Source organism: Oncorhynchus gorbuscha, unplaced genomic scaffold (assembly GCF_021184085.1).
Source record: "Oncorhynchus gorbuscha isolate QuinsamMale2020 ecotype Even-year unplaced genomic scaffold, OgorEven_v1.0 Un_scaffold_1182, whole genome shotgun sequence".
NCBI classification, from domain to species: domain Eukaryota; kingdom Metazoa; phylum Chordata; class Actinopteri; order Salmoniformes; family Salmonidae; genus Oncorhynchus; species Oncorhynchus gorbuscha.
Window position 1 is genome coordinate 1 of NW_025746039.1, and position 19545 is coordinate 19545.

The following is a 19545-nucleotide window of genomic DNA, read 5'->3' on the forward strand; positions in this document are numbered from 1 at the left end:
TAGTGATCTACTAGTAGTGTGTCATGTTAATCACACTGTATTATTGATCTACTAGTGGTGTGTCATGTTAATCACACTGTTATTTATCTACTAGTGATGTCATGTTAATCACACTGTTATTTATCTACTAGTGATGTCATGTTAATCACACTGTTATTTATCTACTAGTAGTGTGTCATGTTAATCACACTGTTATTTATCTACTAGTGATGTCATGTTAATCACACTGTTATTGATCTACTAGTGGTGTGTCATGTTAATCACACTGTGTTATTGATCTACTAGTGGTGTGTCATGTTAATCACACTGTTATTGATCTACTAGTAGTGTGTCATGTTAATCACACTGTGTTATTGATCTACTAGTGGTGTGTCATGTTAATCACACTGTTATTTATCTACTAGTGATGTCATGTTAATCACACTGTTATTTATCTACTAGTGGTGTGTCATGTTAATCACACTGTGTTATTGATCTACTAGTGGTGTGTCATGTTAATCACACTGTATTATTGATCTACTAGTGATGTCATGTTAATCACACTGTGTTATTGATCTACTAGTAGTGTGTCATGTTAATCACACTGTTATTGATCTACTAGTAGTGTGTCATGTTAATCACACTGTGTTATTGATCTACTAGTGGTGTGTCATGTTAATCACACTGTATTATTGATCTACTAGTGGTGTGTCATGTTAATCACACTGTTATTTATCTACTAGTGATGTCATGTTAATCACACTGTGTTATTGATCTACTAGTAGTGTGTCATGTTAATCACACTGTGTTATTGATCTACTAGTGGTGTGTCATGTTAATCACACTGTGTTATTGATCTACTAGTGGTGTGCCATGTTAATCACACTGTTCTAGTTCTAGTGTTGCTCCAGTCTTGTAGCTTAAACCTCTTTAACTGGAAATATTAAAATGTTTCAACTTCATATTCACCACCATCAACATTTTTGAAAATGGCACATTTCTGTTTTGTACAAAAAAAACATACAGGTAGATAACATCGTCATATAATTTTAGACAATTATGAGTTGGCATTACCTGCTAATTGGTTGACGATGTCATTGGAAACGCTTATATTCTTTTTTTTCTCCACAATTTTGTGGTCGAGAGGCGAAGGTCGAGAGCCATGCGTCCTCCGAAACACAACCCAACCAAGCTGCACTGCTTCTTGACACAATGCACATCTAACCCGGAAGCCAGCTGCACCAACTCCGGCCCGCCACCGGAGTCGCTAGTTTGCGATGAGACAAGGACATCCCTACCGGCCAAGACCTCCCTAACCCGGACGATGCTGGGCCAATAGTGCGCCGCCCCATTGGCCTCCCAGTCGCGAATGGCTGAGACAGAGCTTGGGCTTGAACCCAGAATATCTGATGGCACAGCCTTAGACCACTGCGCCAGCCGGGAGGCCCCTGAAACGCTTATCTTCTACCTTGTTTACTCCAAAACATAGAAAAGCTCAATTTTCACATGTTGATGTTGGGTTATTGCTGGAGATGATGAATATGAAGTTTAATTTAATTAGACGCTGTGGCTACAACATCACCAATGCACTTGCTAATAAACTCGCTCACCAAATAAGCGTATTCATCAATGTTATTGTCCGATGCTATGCGGAAAATATTTTTTGATCTTGTCACGCCCTGACCTTTGTTTTCTTTGTTTTCTTTATTATTTTGGTTAGGTCAGGGTGTGACGAGGGTGGTTTGTTAGTTTTTGTATTGTCTAGGGGTTTTGTAAGTCTAGGTGTTTATATGTCTATGGTTGCCTGAATTGGTTCTCAATCAGTGGCAGCTGTTTATCGTTGTCTCTGAGTGGGGACCATATTTAGGTAGCCATATTCCTTGGGTATTTTGTGGGTTCTTATTCTATGTTTAGTTGCCTGTCTACACTAGTCATATTAGCTTTACAGTTAGTTTTGTTCAGTGTTTGTTCTTTCAATAAAGGATAATGTACGCTTACCACGCTGCGCCTTGGTCTCTTTATGATGACAGTAACAGACATTTAAAGAAAAAAAAAGTTTACATCCCTGTTAGTGAGCATTTCTCCTTTGCCAAGATAATCCATCCACCTGACAGATGTGGCTTATCAAGAAACTGATTAAACAGCATGATCAGTACACAGGTTCACCTTGTGCTGGGGGACAATAAAAGGCCACTCTAAAATATGCAGTTTTGTCACAACACAATGCCATAGATGTCTCACGTTATGAGGGAGCGCGGTATTAGCATGCTTATCAAAGCACAAGGCGAGACCCAAATGCAGACACAGGAAGCAGATGGTTGGAATCTTACAATGTTTATTAATCCAAAGGTGTAGGCAAGAGAATGGTTGTGGACAGACAAAAAGGTCCGAACCAGATCAGAGTCCAGGAGATACAGATTGGCAGACAGGCTCGTGGTCAAGGAAGGCAGAATGGTCAGGCAGGCGGGTAAAACGTCCAGAAACAGGCAAGGGTCAAAACCCGAAGGACTAGATGAAGGAGAATGCAAAAAACAGGAGAACCGCTGGTTGACTTGGAAACATACAAGACAAACTGGCACAGAGAGACAGGAAACACAGGGATAAATACACTGGGGAGAAGAAGCGACACCTGCAGGGAGTGGAGACAATCACAAGAACAGGTGAAACAGATCAGGGTGTGACAATGCGGACAGCCGGAATGTCCACCAGAGCTGTTGCCAGATAATTTAATGTTTATTTCTCTACCATAAGCTGCCTCCAACGTTGTTTTAGAAAATGTGGCAGTACGTCCAACGTATTGTGAGGACACAGTACGTCCAACATATTGTGAGGACACAGTACGTCCAACATGTTGTGAGGACACAATACGTCCAACGTATTGTGAGGACACAGTATGTCCAACATATTGTGAGGACACAGTACGTCCAACATGTTGTGAGGACACAGTACGTCCAACGTATTGTCAGGACACAGTACGTCCAACATGTTGTGAGGACACAGTACGTCCAACATGGTGTGAGGACACAGTACGTCCAACGTATTGTGAGGACACAGTACGTCCAACATATTGTGAGGACACAGTAGGTCCAACATGTTGCGAGGACACAGTACGTCCAACATGTTGTGAGGACACAGTACGTCCAACGTATTGTGAGGACACAGTACGTCCAACGTATTGTGAGGACACAGTACGTCCAACATGTTGTGAGGACACAGTACGTCCAACATGTTGTGAGGACACAGTACGTCCAACGTATTGTGAAGACACAGTACGGCCAACATATTGTGAGGACACAGTACGTCCAACGTATTGTGAGGACACAGTAGGTCCAACATGTTGTGAGGACACAGTACGGCCAACATATTGTGAGGACACAGTACGTCCAACATGTTGTGAGGACACAGTACGTCCAACGTATTGTGAGGACACAGTAGGTCCAACATGTTGTGAGGACACAGTACGTCCAACATGTTGTGAGGACACAGTACGTCCAACGTATTGTGAGGACACAGTACGTCCAACGTATTGTGAGGACACAGTACGTCCAACATGTTGTGAGGACACAGTACGTCCAACATGTTGTGAGGACACAGTACGTCCAACGTATTGTGAGGACACAGTACGGCCAACATATTGTGAGGACACAGTACGTCCAACGTATTGTGAGGACACAGTACGTCCAACATGTTGTGAGGACACAGTACGGCCAACGTATTGTGAGGACACAGTACGTCCAACGTGTTGTGAGGACACAGTACGTCCAACGTATTGTGAGGACACAGTACGTCCAACGTATTGTGAGGACACAGTACGTCCAACATGTTGTGAGGACACAGTACGTCCAACGTATTGTGAGGACACAGTACGTCCAACGTATTGTGAGGACACAGTACGTCCAACATGTTGTGAGGACACAGTACGTCCAACGTATTGTGAGGACACAGTACGGCCAACATATTGTGAGGACACAGTACGTCCAACATATTGTGAGGACACAGTACGTCCAACGTATTGTGAGGACACAGTACGTCCAACGTATTGTGAGGACACAGTACGTCCAACATGTTGTGAGGACACAGTACGTCCAACATATTGCGAGGACACAGTACGTCCAACGTATTGTGAGGACACAGTAGGTCCAACATGTTGTGAGGACACAGTACGTCCAACATATTGCGAGGACACAGTACGTCCAACATGTTGCGAGGACACAGTACGTCCAACATGTTGTGAGGACACAGTACGTCCAACATATTGTGAGGACACAGTACGGCCTCACAATCGCAGACCACATGTAACCACACCAGCCCAGGACCTCTACATCTGGCTTCTTCACCTGCGGGATTGTCGTAGGGGAGGGTGCTGAGGAGTATTTCTGTCTGTAATAAAGCCCCTTTGTGGAGAAAAACTCTGATTGTCTGGGCCTGGCTCCCCAGTGGGTGGGTCTGGCTGCCAAGTGATTGGTCCTATGCCCTCCCAGGCCCAACCATGGCTGCACCCCTGCCCAGTCATGTGATATCCATAGGTTAGAGCCTAATGAATTTATTTCAATTGACTGATTTCTTTATATAAACTGTAACTCAGTAAAATTGTTGAAATTGTTGCATGTTGCGTTTATATTTTTGTTCACTATAAATGTGAGATGTGAATTGCAGGATATTACATTTAAGTCATTTAGCAGACGCTCTTATCCAGAGCGACTTGCAAATTGGTGCATTCACCTTATTACCAAGTGCCATGTCCTCAGGTAGACGCCACATTAGTATAGCCATTAGCCCAAACTAATAAAACCATGTTTCAGAGTTGATACATGTGCATCCAGGTATAATTATGTGTGTGAGTCAACATATTTCATAAGATGTAATGCATGTTATTAATGAAGTGTGCTCCATTTGAAGTAGTACTTTATTACTTTAAACAAAATGTTTAATATTTTGAGACTGCAGGAAATAGGTTGACTGCTATGTTAAACACTGCAGTCATGGATTGCCTTGTGGATAGTATTTTCACTGTAGAAAAACAGGGATATATAAAGTCAGAGACGGTAGAGAAAGCGAGACCCCACTCCCTAATTTATTTGGATTGGAGCGGGGCCACTCGAGTGAAATACTTATTGCCCCTCCACGCGGAGGGGGTGCCCCAGGGTGAGACTTCTCACTGGCAAATTCTTTCTGGTCGGGGCAGTGTGGGTGGGGCGAGCAGGACGTGACAATAAGTAAACTCTCTCGTGAGCATGTCAGATATTATGGAGGAACTGTGAGCTCACACGGGGAAAGTGTCATCATCTTTGGTATTGTTGTCCCATGTGATGTATAAGCAGATGCTCCTCCCCTCTCCTTCTGTCTGTCTTCCTCGTCTCACCTCTGGAACAGCATCTTAGGTTTCAACCCTTGAATTATAACCGTGTCAGTACATGCTCCAGCCTACTCTGAATGCAGCAGGGAAATGGTAAGTCAACATGTTTTATAAAAGTGCAGTGGTGGAATTAGTACTCAATTGTTATACTTGAGTTAAAGTAAAGATACCTTAATAGAAAATGACTCGAGTAAAAGTGAAAGTTACCCAGTAAAATACTACTTGAGTAAAAGTCAAAGTATTTGGTTTTAAATATACTTAAGTATCAAAAGTAATTGGAATTGCTGAAATGTACTTAAATATCAAAAGTAAAAGTACCATTTCAAATGTCTTATATTAAGCAAACCAGACGGCACAATTTTATTTTATTTATTTATTGGCAGATAGCCAGGGGCACATTGAGACATCATTTACAAACGTAGCGTTTGTGTTTAGTGAGTCCGCCAAATCAGAGGCAGTAGAGATGACCAAGGATGTTCTCTTGATAAGTGTGTGAATTGGACCATTTTCCTGTCAAAATGTAACAAGTACTTTTGGGTGTCAGGGAGAATTTATGGAGTAAAATGTACATTGTTTTGTTTAGGAATGTAGTGAAGTAAAAGTAAAAGTTGGCAAAAATATTAAAGGTAAAGTACAGATACCACCAAAAAGCACTTTAAACCACTGTAAAGTGTCAGGTTAAGATGTGTTTTGATGACTGGCAGGTAGGCTGATTCTTATTCAAACTGGAAAAGACTTTAGGACTCACAATGTCATAACAATTGCAATTCCTCTCAGGTAATTTGAACAGTTAAAAATCAAATGGCCCAGATCTCAAATGATGACAGATTTGTAAGGAAGATTACAAAAAGGGTTTTATTTGTTCTTAGCATACATGAAACAATTGTCAGATGTTAATGTTATTTTTGTTACATACTTGCAAACTGTCTAGCAGCGTTCCAGGTACTTTTTTTGCAGTTGTGCTGTGAGTCTCAGGAGATTGCAACATGATAATATGTCACATGAATGGGTTTCCTGACGTGATACATACTTCTCCAGGCGTTGTGAGATGTGATGCTGTTCGTAAGCAGAAAAAGACAATCTGGAACGCCATCTTTCTCTCAATATGGTTGTAAGTCTAACTGCCTCACATTCAAATCTGGACCAGAGCCAGTTACACTGCTTTTTAAAAATGATCAGGGACCGATTTAGACCTGAGACACCAGGTGGCTGCCATCAAATGTCAGGTAGAACAGAAAACCAGCAGCAGTCCAGTCATCGCAGGGTAAATATTGAATACCCCTAGCCCCTAATCAATTGCTATAGCTACATGTGAGGTTAATAGCTGTGTACATAATCCTAATAGGCCAACCTCTTCATTTGAACATTTTCTTATTTTAGTGCAGTGGCATTCGAAATCTTGAAACGGTGCTGGTTTTGTTCTATTGATTGCGCCAAGCTATTGTCCCGGTGTAACGATGACGCTGAGAGACAGGAAGCAGGGTGTGAGTTTAACAATAAAGAGCATAGCGCGACACAAAACGAGAGCCTCTGGACATGAAAACAGAAACAATACTGCCTAAAGCGTGATGCCAGGGAGTGCTAGATAAAGGGGGAGTAATCAGTAAGTAATGCAGTCCAGATGGGGCACAGGTATGCGTAATTAGGGTTGCCAGGTGCACGCAATGAGGGTTGCCAGGACCAGTGGTTAGTAAACAGACGACGTGAGCGACAGATTAGGGAAAGAGTAGACGTGACACCCGGGTCTAAAGCGGTCCCTGATATAGGGTTTTAGTGCAGGAACTGGTATTGTCAGATTTAATTAAAACATAGTTATTTTGACAATGCTGGTTGGTTATGCATCTTGTTGACATTCATCCAACGACACCTTGACTTGCTTTCCACACCCTCACTGCAGAAAACATTTCTCATGAAATCTTGTGACTTATAGTTAGAACATTCCTGTAACTGCACCCTGCAGAAATATTACATATCTGTTTGATAGTAACCCAGGATGGTGAATGTGTGAACAATCTTGTCATCTTATTGACAAACCACATTGGAACATTCTAATATGTTAGGACATGAACTGGCAGAACAGGTTTAAGCAAAGTGGGGTGCCATTGTTTTCAGGAAGGTGTCTCCATGGTGATAGGAGGGAGGCAGACTAAGGGCAAGGGCAATTGTTAACTATAATTTCATTAAAAAGGATAAACTTAATCACATGATGGTGAACGTTTCCAAGTAGTCTATTGTAAATTGATTTACAATGCTGGTTGTGTATCTTCATCCTAGGACACCTTGACTTGCAACACACTCCCTGGCACTTTAGAAAAAACTGCCTTTTTTCTTAAAACAACATTTACTGAAATAACTAAAAAAGCATCAACTATAGCAGTTTATTTCCTTTTAAAGTTTATTCCAGCCTAAGCATAACCTTCATCCACGTACATTTTTTTATTCCAAAAGTTGCTGTTTTGTGTTAGCAATTAGACATTGTTCATAGGGGAGGGGAAGGGGGTGCTAGTTACCCCTGGTATCCTACATCACACACCCTCACTGCAGACATGTTTTCTGATGAAATTACGTGACTTATAGTTAGAGAAAGGATTCCTGTAACCGCACCCTGCTACAAGCAGGAAACAAGTTATGGAGGAACCAGAAATATAACATATCTGTTTGAGAGTAACCCAGGAGGATGAATGTGAGATGTATCTTGTCATCTTTTTGGCTAACCACATTGGAACATTCTAATCCATTCCATATTTTCATTATACTGATAACTACTGTAGTGTATCCTACTAGTGAACATTACTGACAGTCCAGTCCATGTTTTCATTATACTGATAACTACTGTAGTGTATCCTACTAGTGAACATTACTGACAGTCCAGTCCATGTTTTCATTATACTGATAACTACTGTAGTGTATCCTACTAGTGAACATTACTGACAGTCCAGTCCATGTTTTCATTATACTGAAAAAGCTGCTGTAGTGTATTCTACTAGTGAACATTACTGCAGTCCAGTCCATGTTTTCATTATACTGATAACTACTGTAGTGTAGCCTACTAGTGAACATTACTGACAGGCCAGTCCATGTTTTCATTATACTGATATCTGAGGCACTCATATTCCATTCCATGTTTTATTTATGCACTAGTTAGCTACAGGTTTAGTGAACAACAATGTATCTATGTATCCCCATAATCCTTTCAGTAAAGTTTAACAAATTATATCAGACGCCTGACTCCCATTCTTATGGAGTGAACGTTATTTATAAGAAGGGTTACATGGAGAACATCTGACCTCTGAAATGAAAATGGATGGCCCTCCCTTCAGAAAAATATATTTGACCTAAACCCTCACGGAACGCTTAAAAAAAAGTGAACCCCCTTCATACCCAAAACAATAATTAAAACAAAGTGGATAGCAGAGAACATGTCTTCCGTTTATTCACACTTCTTGTCCTTTGTCCTGTAAGGATTCATTTTGGCACAGAGCTGCGGGTCAGAAGGTTGTTACTTTGATAAACCACCGTGGACAAGAGTAGGGGTGGAAAGATGTCCTTTACAGTAAAAGGCTCCCGAGTGGCGCAGCTGTCTAAGGCACTGCATCTCAATGCTAGAGGAGTCACTACAGACCCTGGTTTGATTCCAGGCTTTATCACAACGGGCTGTGATTAGGAGTCCCATAGGCCGGTGCACAATTGACTTGGGTTTGGCCGGGGTAGGCCGTCATTGTAAATAAGAATTTGTTCTTAACTGACTTGACTAGTTAAAAAAAAATAATACATATTTAAAAAAGTTTTGCATAAATCTAGCATCGTATTTGCAGGTTCGAGAAAAAATTCAATTTGATAAAAATGTAATGCAATTTTACATAATTTTACATATTAGCACAATCTTTTTTTAATACCACACAAATGACAGAATCACAGGTTAAGAATGGACAGAGAAATATGCCTATGTGTTCATCTTATCAAATTTCTCCAATGCCAAACTTTTCTAACAGTGGCTTAACCCAAACGAGAGAAGGTCATAAGTGTTTCCCTAAAAGCTGTCTGGTTTTAAACATCTTGTATTATACAGAAAGTAAATATTTTAATCAATTGATAGTGACATAATTAGATTATTTCTCTCAAAGAAACGAAACAAACTTTCCTGGGTATTTTACATCTTGTTTCTAGCCTAAAGCATCGCGGACCAAAGCCTTGTTATAGATCACGTTATATAATCAGATTTGTTTATTTTCTTCAAAATCTTAAGCTATCAAGGTGTAGGCCTGTGCAGTTTTCCATCCCAAAGTAAATATAAGTCCTATGATATACCCTCTCATAGGCCTTCAATTCCAGTCTTGGTTTTAACTTAAAGCTGCAATGTGTAATAATGTGAGTTATAAATCTGTCATACGTCATTCTCATTGAAAGCAAGAAGCGGTATCTGTTCAATCTGTGCTATTCTATGATTCCCGATCATACGTTTTGTTTTTGCTTCTTTTACCTCTGGTTTTATATACCATTTTCAAACAGCTGAAAATATAATATTTTTGGTTATGGAAAACATATTTCACAGCAGTTTAGGTGGTACAATGATTCTTCACACAAAGACTGGTTGTTAAGTCACATAAACTGAAATTAGGCGAACTATTCAAATTTTAGCGACCAGGAAATGCCAGAGCTATTTCTGTATATTGCACCTTTAACAGCCCTTCACTGACACTGAGGTAGGCTATTCAAAGAGTGCAGGGTGGGTGGAGGAATTGACCAAATCTATGTATGCTACTGCCTATAACCTAATTTCGTCTGTCAAACAGGTAGGCTTACCTCTTATTTCTTAAATAGAACGATTTCTCATTCTAAAATACTGAGAAATATTTAACTTTCATCAATTACAAATTACATGGACTAGATTTTTCAACAGGCTCCTCCGTCATGACGTCCCCTGAATGCCCATTTGCTAGCCTGCTAGCCGCGGCCCACTAGCTGTCTAGAGCATATTGCTCTGTCAGCTGAAGAGATCCATCGGCCAATTTCTTGGACCACTATACCTATTTTGCCAATTGGACTGGACCCCTTTACTACACGGAGCTCTACTAATCCATCATGACTGGTCTGCCCACGTAACCGCAATAGGAGCCTACAACAGTCTTCTTCCATCGCGACGTCCCTCTAATGCCCTTCTGCTAGCTTGCTAGCCCCGGCCCGTTAGCTGTCTGAATCGCCGTGTCTCCAGGCTCCAGCCTAACTACTCACTGGACCCCTATGATCACTCGGCTACGCATGCCTCTCCCTAATGTCAATATGTCTTGTCCATTGCTGTTTTGGTTAGTGATTGTCTTATTTCACTGTAGAGCCTCTAGCCCTGCTCAATATGCCTTAGCTAACCCTTTAGTTCCACATCCCACACATGCAGTGACTTCAACTGGTTTAAATGATGTTTCTAGAGACAGTATTTCTCTCAACATTACCTCCACTGTATTCACATCCTACCATACCATTGTCTGTACATTATGCCTTGAATCTATTCTATCATACCCAGAAACCTGCTCCTTTTACTCACTGTTCTGAATGTACTAGACGACCAGTTCGTATAGCCTTTAGCCGTACCCTTATCCTACTCCTCCTCTGTTCCTCTGGTGATATAGAGGTTAATCCAGGCCCTGCCGTGCCTATCTCCACTCCCATTCCCCAGGTGCACTCATTTGTTGATTTCTGTAACCGTAAAAGCCTTGGTTTCATGCATGTTAACATTAGAAGCCTCCACTCTAAGTTTGTTTTATTCACTGCTTTAGCACACTCTGCCAATCCGGATGTCCTAGCCGTGTCTGAATCCTGACCACCAAAAACCCTGAAATTTCCATCCCCAACTATAACATTTTCCGACAAGATATAAATGCCAATGCGGGCGGAGTTGCAAGCTACTGCAGAGATAGCCTGCAGAGTTCTGTCTTACTATCCAGGTCTGTGCCCAAACAATTTGAGCTTCTACTTTTAAAAATTCACCTTTCCAGAAACAAGTATCTCACCTTTGCTGCTTGCTATAGACCACCTTCTGCCCCCAGCTATGCCATGGACACCATATGTCAATTGGTTGCCCCCCATCTATCATCAGAGCTTGTGCTGTTAGGTGACCTAAACTGGGACCTGCTTAACGCCCCGGCCATCCTGCAATCTAAATTTGATGCCCTCAATCTCACACAAATTATCAAGGAACCTCTGCTGTCTTCAACCAAGATCTCAGCAATCACTGCCTCATTGCCTGCGCCCGTAATGGGTCTGCGGTCAAACGACTAACCCTCATCACTGTCAAACGCTCCCTAAAACACTTCTGCAAGCAGGCCTTTCTAATCGACCTGGACCGGGTATCCTGGAATGATATTGACCTCATCATGTCAGTAGAGGATGCCTGTTTATTCTTTAAAAGTGCTTTCCTCAACATCTTAAATAAGCATGCCCCATTCAAAAAATGTAGAACCGGGAACAGATATAGCCCTTGGTTCATTCCAGACCTGACTGCCCTTGACCAGCACAAAAACATCCTGTGGCGTACTGCATTAGCATCGAATAGCCCCCGTAATATACAACTTTTCAGAGAAGTTAGGAACCAATATACACAGGCAATTAGGAATGCAAAGGCTAGCTTTTTCAAACAGAAATATGCATCCTGTGGCACAAACTCAAAAAACAAACTTAAAAATGTTCTGCAACACTGTAAAAACAAAAGTTCTGCGACACTGCGACACTGAAGTCCATGGAGAATAAGAGCACCTCCTCCCAGCTGACCCACTAGGAAACACTGTCACCACTGATAAATCCACGATTATTGAGAATTTCAAGAAGAATTTTTCAACAGCTGGCCATGCCTTCCACCTGGCTACCCCTACCCTGGTCAACAACCCTGCACCCCCCACAGCAACTCGCACAAGCCTCCCCATTTCTCCTTCACCCAAATCCAGATAGCTAATGTTCTGAAAGAGCTGCAAAATCTGGACCACTACAAATCAGCTGGGCTAGACAATCTGGAATCTCTGTTTCTAAAATTATCTGCAGAAATGGTTGCAACCCCTAATACTAGCCTGTTCAACCTCTCTCTCTCATATTGTCTGAGATCCCCAAAGATTGGAAAGCTGCCGCGATCATCCCCCTCTTCAAAGGGGGAGACACTCTAGACCCAAACTCCTACAGACCTATATCTATCCTACCCTGTCTTTCTACGGTCTTCGAAAGCCCCGTTAACAAACAGATCACCGACCATTTTGTATCCCACTGTACCTTCTCCACTATGCAATCTGGTTTCCGAGCTGGTCATGGGTGCAGCTCAGCCACGCTCAAGGTGTCATGCAGGTGAAAGAGGACCCAAAAGCGACTTAACAGAAACAGAGTTTATTTAAGTCCAAACAGGGAATAACAGAAATCCTCTAGTCTGTAGAGGGGAATAACTGGAGAAGCGGCCACAGACTGCAGGTCGCCTCGGGTAGGCGCAGGCCGTAGTCGACAGAGACACCTGCTCACACGCAGCATCTGACGAAGGCAAAAAACACGACAGGACAGGGCGATACACAATCACAGCAAAAACACGACAGGACAGGGCGAAACGCAATCACAGCATGGTGAATACTAAACAAGGAACCGACGGGACAGGAACGGAACACAAAGGAATAAATAGGGACTCTAATCAGGGGAAAGGATCGGGAACAGGTGTGGGAAGACTAAATGATGATTAGGGGAATAGGAACAGCTGGGAGCAGGAACGGAACGATAGAGAGAAGAGAGAGCGAGAGAGTGAGAGAGAGAGGGAGGGGGAGAGAGAGGGATAGAAGGAGGGAAAGAACCAAATAAGACCAGCAGAGGGAAACGAATAGAATGGGGAGCACAGGGACAAGACATGATAATAAATGACAAACATGACAGTACCCCCCACTCACCGAGCGCCTCCTGGCGCACTCGAGGAGGAATCCTGGCGGCAACGGAGGAAATCATCGATGAGTGAACGGTCCAGCACGCCCCGAGACGGAACCCAACTCCTCTCCTCAGGACCGTAACCCTCCCAATCCACTAAGTATTGGTGACCCCGTCCCCGAGAACGCATGTCCATGATCTTATGTACCTTGTAAATAGGTGCGCTCTCGACAAGGACGGGAGGGGGAGGGAAGACGAACGGGGGTGCGAAGAAAGGGCTTAACACAGGAGACATGGAAGACAGGATGGACGCGACGAAGATGTCGCGGAAGAAGCAGTCGCACAGCGACAGGATTGACGACCTGGGAGACACGGAACGGACCAATGAACCGCGGAGTCAACTTACGAGAAGCTGTCGTAAGAGGAAGGTTGCGAGTGGAAAGCCACACTCTCTGGCCGCAACAATACCTTGGACTCTTAATCCTGCGTTTATTGGCGGCTCTCACCGTCTGTGCCCTGTAACGGCAAAGTGCAGACCTCACCCTCCTCCAGGTGCGCTCACAACGTTGGACAAACGCTTGAGCGGAGGGAACGCTGGACTCGGCAAGCTGGGATGAGAACAGAGGAGGCTGGTAACCCAGACTACTCTGAAACGGAGATAACCCGGTAGCAGACGAAGGAAGCGAATTGTGAGCGTATTCTGCCCAGGGGAGCTGTTCTGCCCAAGACGCAGGGTTTCTGAAAGAAAGGCTGCGTAGTATGCGACCAATCATCTGATTGGCCCTCTCTGCTTGACCGTTAGACTGGGGATGAAACCCGGAAGAGAGACTGACGGACGCACCAATCAAACGACAGAACTCCCTCCAAAACTGTGACGTGAATTGCGGGCCTCTGTCTGAAACGGCGTCTAACGGGAGGCCATGAATTCTGAATACATTCTCAATAATGATTTGTGCCGTCTCCTTAGCGGAAGGAAGTTTAGCGAGGGGAATGAAATGTGCCGCCTTAGAGAACCTATCGACAACCGTCAGAATCACAGTCTTCCCCGCAGACAAAGGCAGACCGGTAATGAAGTCTAAGGCAATGTGAGACCATGGTCGAGAAGGAATGGGGAGCGGTCTGAGACGACCGGCAGGAGGAGAGTTACCCGACTTAGTCTGCGCGCAGTCCGAACAAGCAGCCACGAAACGGCGCGTGTCACGCTCCTGAGTCGGCCACCAAAAGCGCTGGCGAATAGACGCAAGAGTGCCTCGAACACCGGGATGACCAGCTAACTTGGCAGAGTGAGCCCACTGAAGAACAGCCAGACGAGTGGAAACAGGAACGAAAAGGAGGTTACTAGGACAAGCGCGCGGCGACGCAGTGTGCGTGAGTGCTTGCTTAACCTGTCTTTCAATTCCCCAGACTGTTAACCCGACAACACGCCCATAAGGAAGAATCCCCTCGGGATCAGTAGAAGCCACAGAAGAACTAAACAGACGGGATAAGGCATCAGGCTTGGTGTTCTTGCTACCCGGACGGTAAGAAATCACAAACTCGAAACGAGCGAAAAACAACGCCCAACGAGCTTGACGGGCATTAAGTCGTTTGGCAGAACGGATGTACTCAAGGTTCTTATGGTCTGTCCAAACGACAAAAGGAACGGTCGCCCCCTCCAACCACTGTCGCCATTCGCCTAGGGCTAAGCGGATGGCGAGCAGTTCACGGTTACCCACATCATAGTTGCGCTCAGATGGCGACAGGCGATGAGAAAAATAAGCGCAAGGATGAACCTTATCGTCAGACTGGAAGCGCTGGGATAGAATGGCTCCCACGCCTACCTCTGAAGCGTCAACCTCGACAATGAATTGTCTAGTGACGTCAGGAGTAACGAGGATAGGAGCGGACGTAAAACGTTCTTTTAGAAGATCAAAAGCTCCCTGGGCGGAACCGGACCACTTAAAACACGTCTTGACAGAAGTAAGAGCTGTGAGAGGGGCAGCAACTTGACCGAAATTACGAATGAAACGCCGATAGAAATTAGCGAAACCTAAAAAGCGCTGCAACTCGACACGTGACCTTGAACGGGCCAATCACTGACAGCTTGGACCTTAGCGGAATCCATCTGAATGCCTTCAGCGGAAATAACGGAACCGAGAAAAGTAACGGAGGAGACATGAAAAGAGCACTTCTCAGCCTTTACGTAGAGACAATTCTCTAAAAGGCGCTGTAGAACACGTCGAACGTGCTGAACATGAATCTCGAGTGACGGAGAAAAAATCAGGATATCGTCAAGATAGACAAAAACAAAAATGTTCAGCATGTCTCTCAGAACATCATTAACTAATGCCTGAAAAACAGCTGGCGCATTGGCGAGACCGAACGGCAGAACCCGGTACTCAAAATGCCCTAACGGAGTGTTAAACGCCGTTTTCCACTCGTCCCCCTCTCTGATGCGCAAGAGATGGTAAGCGTTACGAAGGTCCAACTTAGTAAAGCACCTGGCTCCCTGCAGAATCTCGAAGGCTGATGACATAAGGGGAAGCGGATAACGATTCTTAACCGTTATGTCATTCAGCCTCGATAATCCACGCAGGGGCGCAGAGTACCGTCCTTCTTCTTAACAAAAAGAACCCCGCCCGGCCGGAGAAGAAGAAGGCACTATGGTACCGGCGTCAAGAGACACAGACAAATAATCCTCGAGAGCCTTACGTTCGGGAGCCGACAGAGAGTATAGTCTACCTCGAGGAGGAGTGGTCCCCGGAAGGAGATCAATACTACAATCATACGACCGGTGAGGAGGAAGGGAGTTGGCTCGGGACCGACTGAAGACCGTGCGCAGATCATGATATTCCTCCGGCACTCCTGTCAAATCGCCAGGTTCCTCCTGAGAAGTAGGGACAGAAGAAACGGGAGGGATGGCAGACATTAAACACTTCACATGACAAGAAACGTTCCAGGATAGGATAGAATTACTAGACCAATTAATAGAAGGATTATGACATACTAGCCAGGGATGACCCAAAACAACAGGTGTAAACGGTGAACGGAAAATCAAAAAGAAATAGTCTCACTGTGGTTACCAGATACTGTGAGGGTTAAAGGTAGTGTCTCAAATCTGATACTGGGAAGATGACTACCATCTAAGGCGAACATGGGCGTAGGCTTCTCTAACTCTCTGAAAGGAATGTCATGTTTCCGAACCCATGCTTCGTCCATGAAACAACCCTCAGCCCCAGAGTCTATCAAGGCACTACATGTAGCACCCGAACCGGTCCAGCGTAGGTGGACCGACAAAGTAGTACAGGACTTAGATGGAGAGACTTGAGTAGTTGCGCTCACCTGTAGCCCTCCGCTTACAGATGAGCTCTGGCTTTACTGGACATGAATTAACAAAATGTCCAGCAACTCCGCAATAGAGGCACAGGCGGTTGGTGATCCTCCGTTCCCTCTCCTTATTCGAGATGCGAATCCCTCCCAGCTGCATGGGCTCAGTCTCAAAGCCAGAGGAGGGAGATGGTTGCGATGCGGAGCAGGGAAACACCGTTGATGCGAGCTCTCTTCCACGAGCCCGGTGACGAAGATCTACCCGTCGTTCTATGCGGATGGCGAGAGCAATCAAAGAGTCCACATCTGAAGGAACCTCCCGGGAGAGAATCTCATCCTTAACCACTGCGTGAGTCCCTCCAGAAAACGAGCGAGCAGCGCCGGCTCGTTCCACTCACTAGAGGCAGCAAGAGTGCGAAACTCAATAGAATAATCCGTTATGGACCGTTCACCTTGGCATAAGGAAGCCAGGGCCCTAGAAGCCTCCCCACCAAAAACTGAACGGTCAAAAACCCGAATCATCTCCTCTTTAAAGTTCTGGAACTTGTTAGAGCAATCAGCCCTTGCCTCCCAGATAGCTGTGCCCCATTCTCGAGCCCGGCCAGTAAGGAGTGAAATGACGTAAGCAACCCGAGCTCTCTCTAGAGTATGTGTTGGGTTGGAGAGAGAACACAATCTCACACTGCGTGAGAAAGGAGCGGCACTCAGTGGGCTGCCCGGAGTAGCAAGGTGGGTTATTAACCCTAGGTTCTGGAGGCTCGGCAGGCCAGGAAGTAACAGGTGGCACGAGACGTAGACTCTGGAACTGTCCAGAGAGGTCGGAAACCTGAGCGGCCAGGTTCTCCACGGCATGGCGAGCAGCAGACAATTCCTGCTCGTGTCTGCCGAGCATGGCTCCTTGGATCTCGACGGCAGTGTAACGAGCGTCTGAAGTCGCTGGGTCCATTCCTTGGTCGGTTCCTTCTGTCATGCAGGTGAAAGAGGACCCAAAAGCGACTTAACAGAAACAGAGTTTATTTAAGTCCAAACAGGGAATAACAGAAATCCTCTAGTCTGTAGAGGGGAATAACTGGAGAAGCGGCCACAGACTGCAGGTCGCCTCGGGTAGGCGCAGGCCGTAGTCGACAGAGACACCTGCTCACACGCAGCATCTGACGAAGGCAAAAAACACGACAGGACAGGGCGATACACAATCACAGCAAAAACACGACAGGACAGGGCGAAACGCAATCACAGCATGGTGAATACTAAACAAGGAACCGACGGGACAGGAACGGAACACAAAGGAATAAATAGGGACTCTAATCAGGGGAAAGGATCGGGAACAGGTGTGGGAAGACTAAATGATGATTAGGGGAATAGGAACAGCTGGGAGCAGGAACGGAACGATAGAGAGAAGAGAGAGCGAGAGAGTGAGAGAGGGAGGGGGAGAGAGAGGGATAGAAGGAGGGAAAGAACCAAATAAGACCAGCAGAGGGAAACGAATAGAATGGGGAGCACAGGGACAAGACATGATAATAAATGACAAACATGACACAAGGTCCTAAACCGTATCTTAACTGCCATCAATAAAATACAATACTGTGCAGCCGTATTCATCGACCTGGCCAATGCTTTCGACTCTGTCAATCACCACATTCTTATCAGCAGACTCAACAGCCTTGGTGTTTCAAATGACTGCCTCGCCTGGTTCACCAGCTACCTCTCAGATTGAGTTCAGTGTGTCAAATCAGAGGGCCTGTTGTCCGGACCTCTGGCAGTCTCTATGGGGGTGCCACAGGGTTCAATTCTCAGGCTGACTCTCTTCTCTGTATACATCAATGATGTCGCTCTTGCTGCAGGTGATTCTCTGATCCATCTCAATGCAGACGACACCATTCTGTATACTTCTGGCCCTTCTTTGGACACTGTGTTAACTAACCTCCAGAGGAGCTTCAATGCCATACAACTCTCCTCCCATGGCCTCCAACTGCTCTTAATTGCAAGTAAAACTAAATGCATGCTTTTCAACCGATCGCTACCCTCACCTGCCCACCCGTCCAGCATCACTACTCTGGACGGTTCTGACTTAGAATGTAAATTCTCCTTCCAGACTGACATCAAGCATCTCCAATCTAGAATACATAATCTGCTTCCTATTCCGCAACAAAGCATCCTTCACTCATGCTGCCAAACATACCCTCGTAAAACTGACTATCCTACCGATCCTCGACTTCGGCGATGTAATTTACAAAATAGCATCCAATACTCTTCTCAACAAATTGGATGCAGTCTATCACAGTGCCATCCGTTTTGTCACCAAAGCCCCATATACCTCCCACCACTGCGACCTGTATGCTCTCGTGGGCTGGCCCTCGTTTCAAACTTGTCGCCAAAGCCACTGGCTACAGGTTATCTACAAGTCTCTGCTAGGTAAAGCTCCGCCTTATCTCAGTTCACTGGTCACCATAGCTGCACCCACTTGTAGCACGCACTCCAGCAGGTATATTTCACTGGTCACCCCCAATGCCAAATCCTCCTTTGGCCGCCTTTCCTTTCAGTTCTCTGCTGCCAATGACTGGAATGAACTGCAAAAATCACTGAAGCTGGAGACTCATATCTCCCTCAATATCTTTAAGCACCAGCTGTCAGATCAGCTCACAGATTACTGCGCCTGTACATAACCCATCTGTAAATAGCCCATTCAACTACCTCATCCCCATACTGTTATTTATTTATTTATTTTGCTCCTTTGCACTCCAGTATCTCTACTTGCACATTCATCTTCTGCACATCTCTCACTCCAGTGTTTAATTGCTATATTGTAATTACTTCACCACTATAGCCTATTTATTGCCTTACCTATCTTACTTACTTATCTTACCTCATTTGCACACACTCTATATATAATTTTTCTATTGTATTGTTGACTGTATGTTTTGTTTATTCCATGTGTAACTCTGTGTTGTTGTTTGTGTTGCACTGCTTTGCTTTATCTTGGCCAGGTTCGGGATTGTAAATGAGAACTTGTTCTCAACTAGCCTACC

At 44.7% G+C, this 19545-nt stretch overlaps 1 protein-coding gene across 10 annotated transcripts in view; it reads left to right on the forward strand.

Moving 5' to 3' along the window:
- Positions 1 to 5318: 5318 nt before the first annotated feature.
- Positions 5319 to 19545, forward strand: part of LOC124021722 (interferon-induced very large GTPase 1-like) — a 66291-nt gene continuing 52064 nt past the window's right edge. For 9 of the 10 annotated variants that reach the window (XM_046336834.1, XM_046336838.1, XM_046336843.1 and 6 more), the window contains exon 1: positions 5319 to 5428. The gene's annotated coding sequence lies outside the window, so the exon portion shown is untranslated. The remainder of the gene's footprint in view (positions 5429 to 19545) is intronic. The other variant, XM_046336835.1, reaches the window with a different exon arrangement.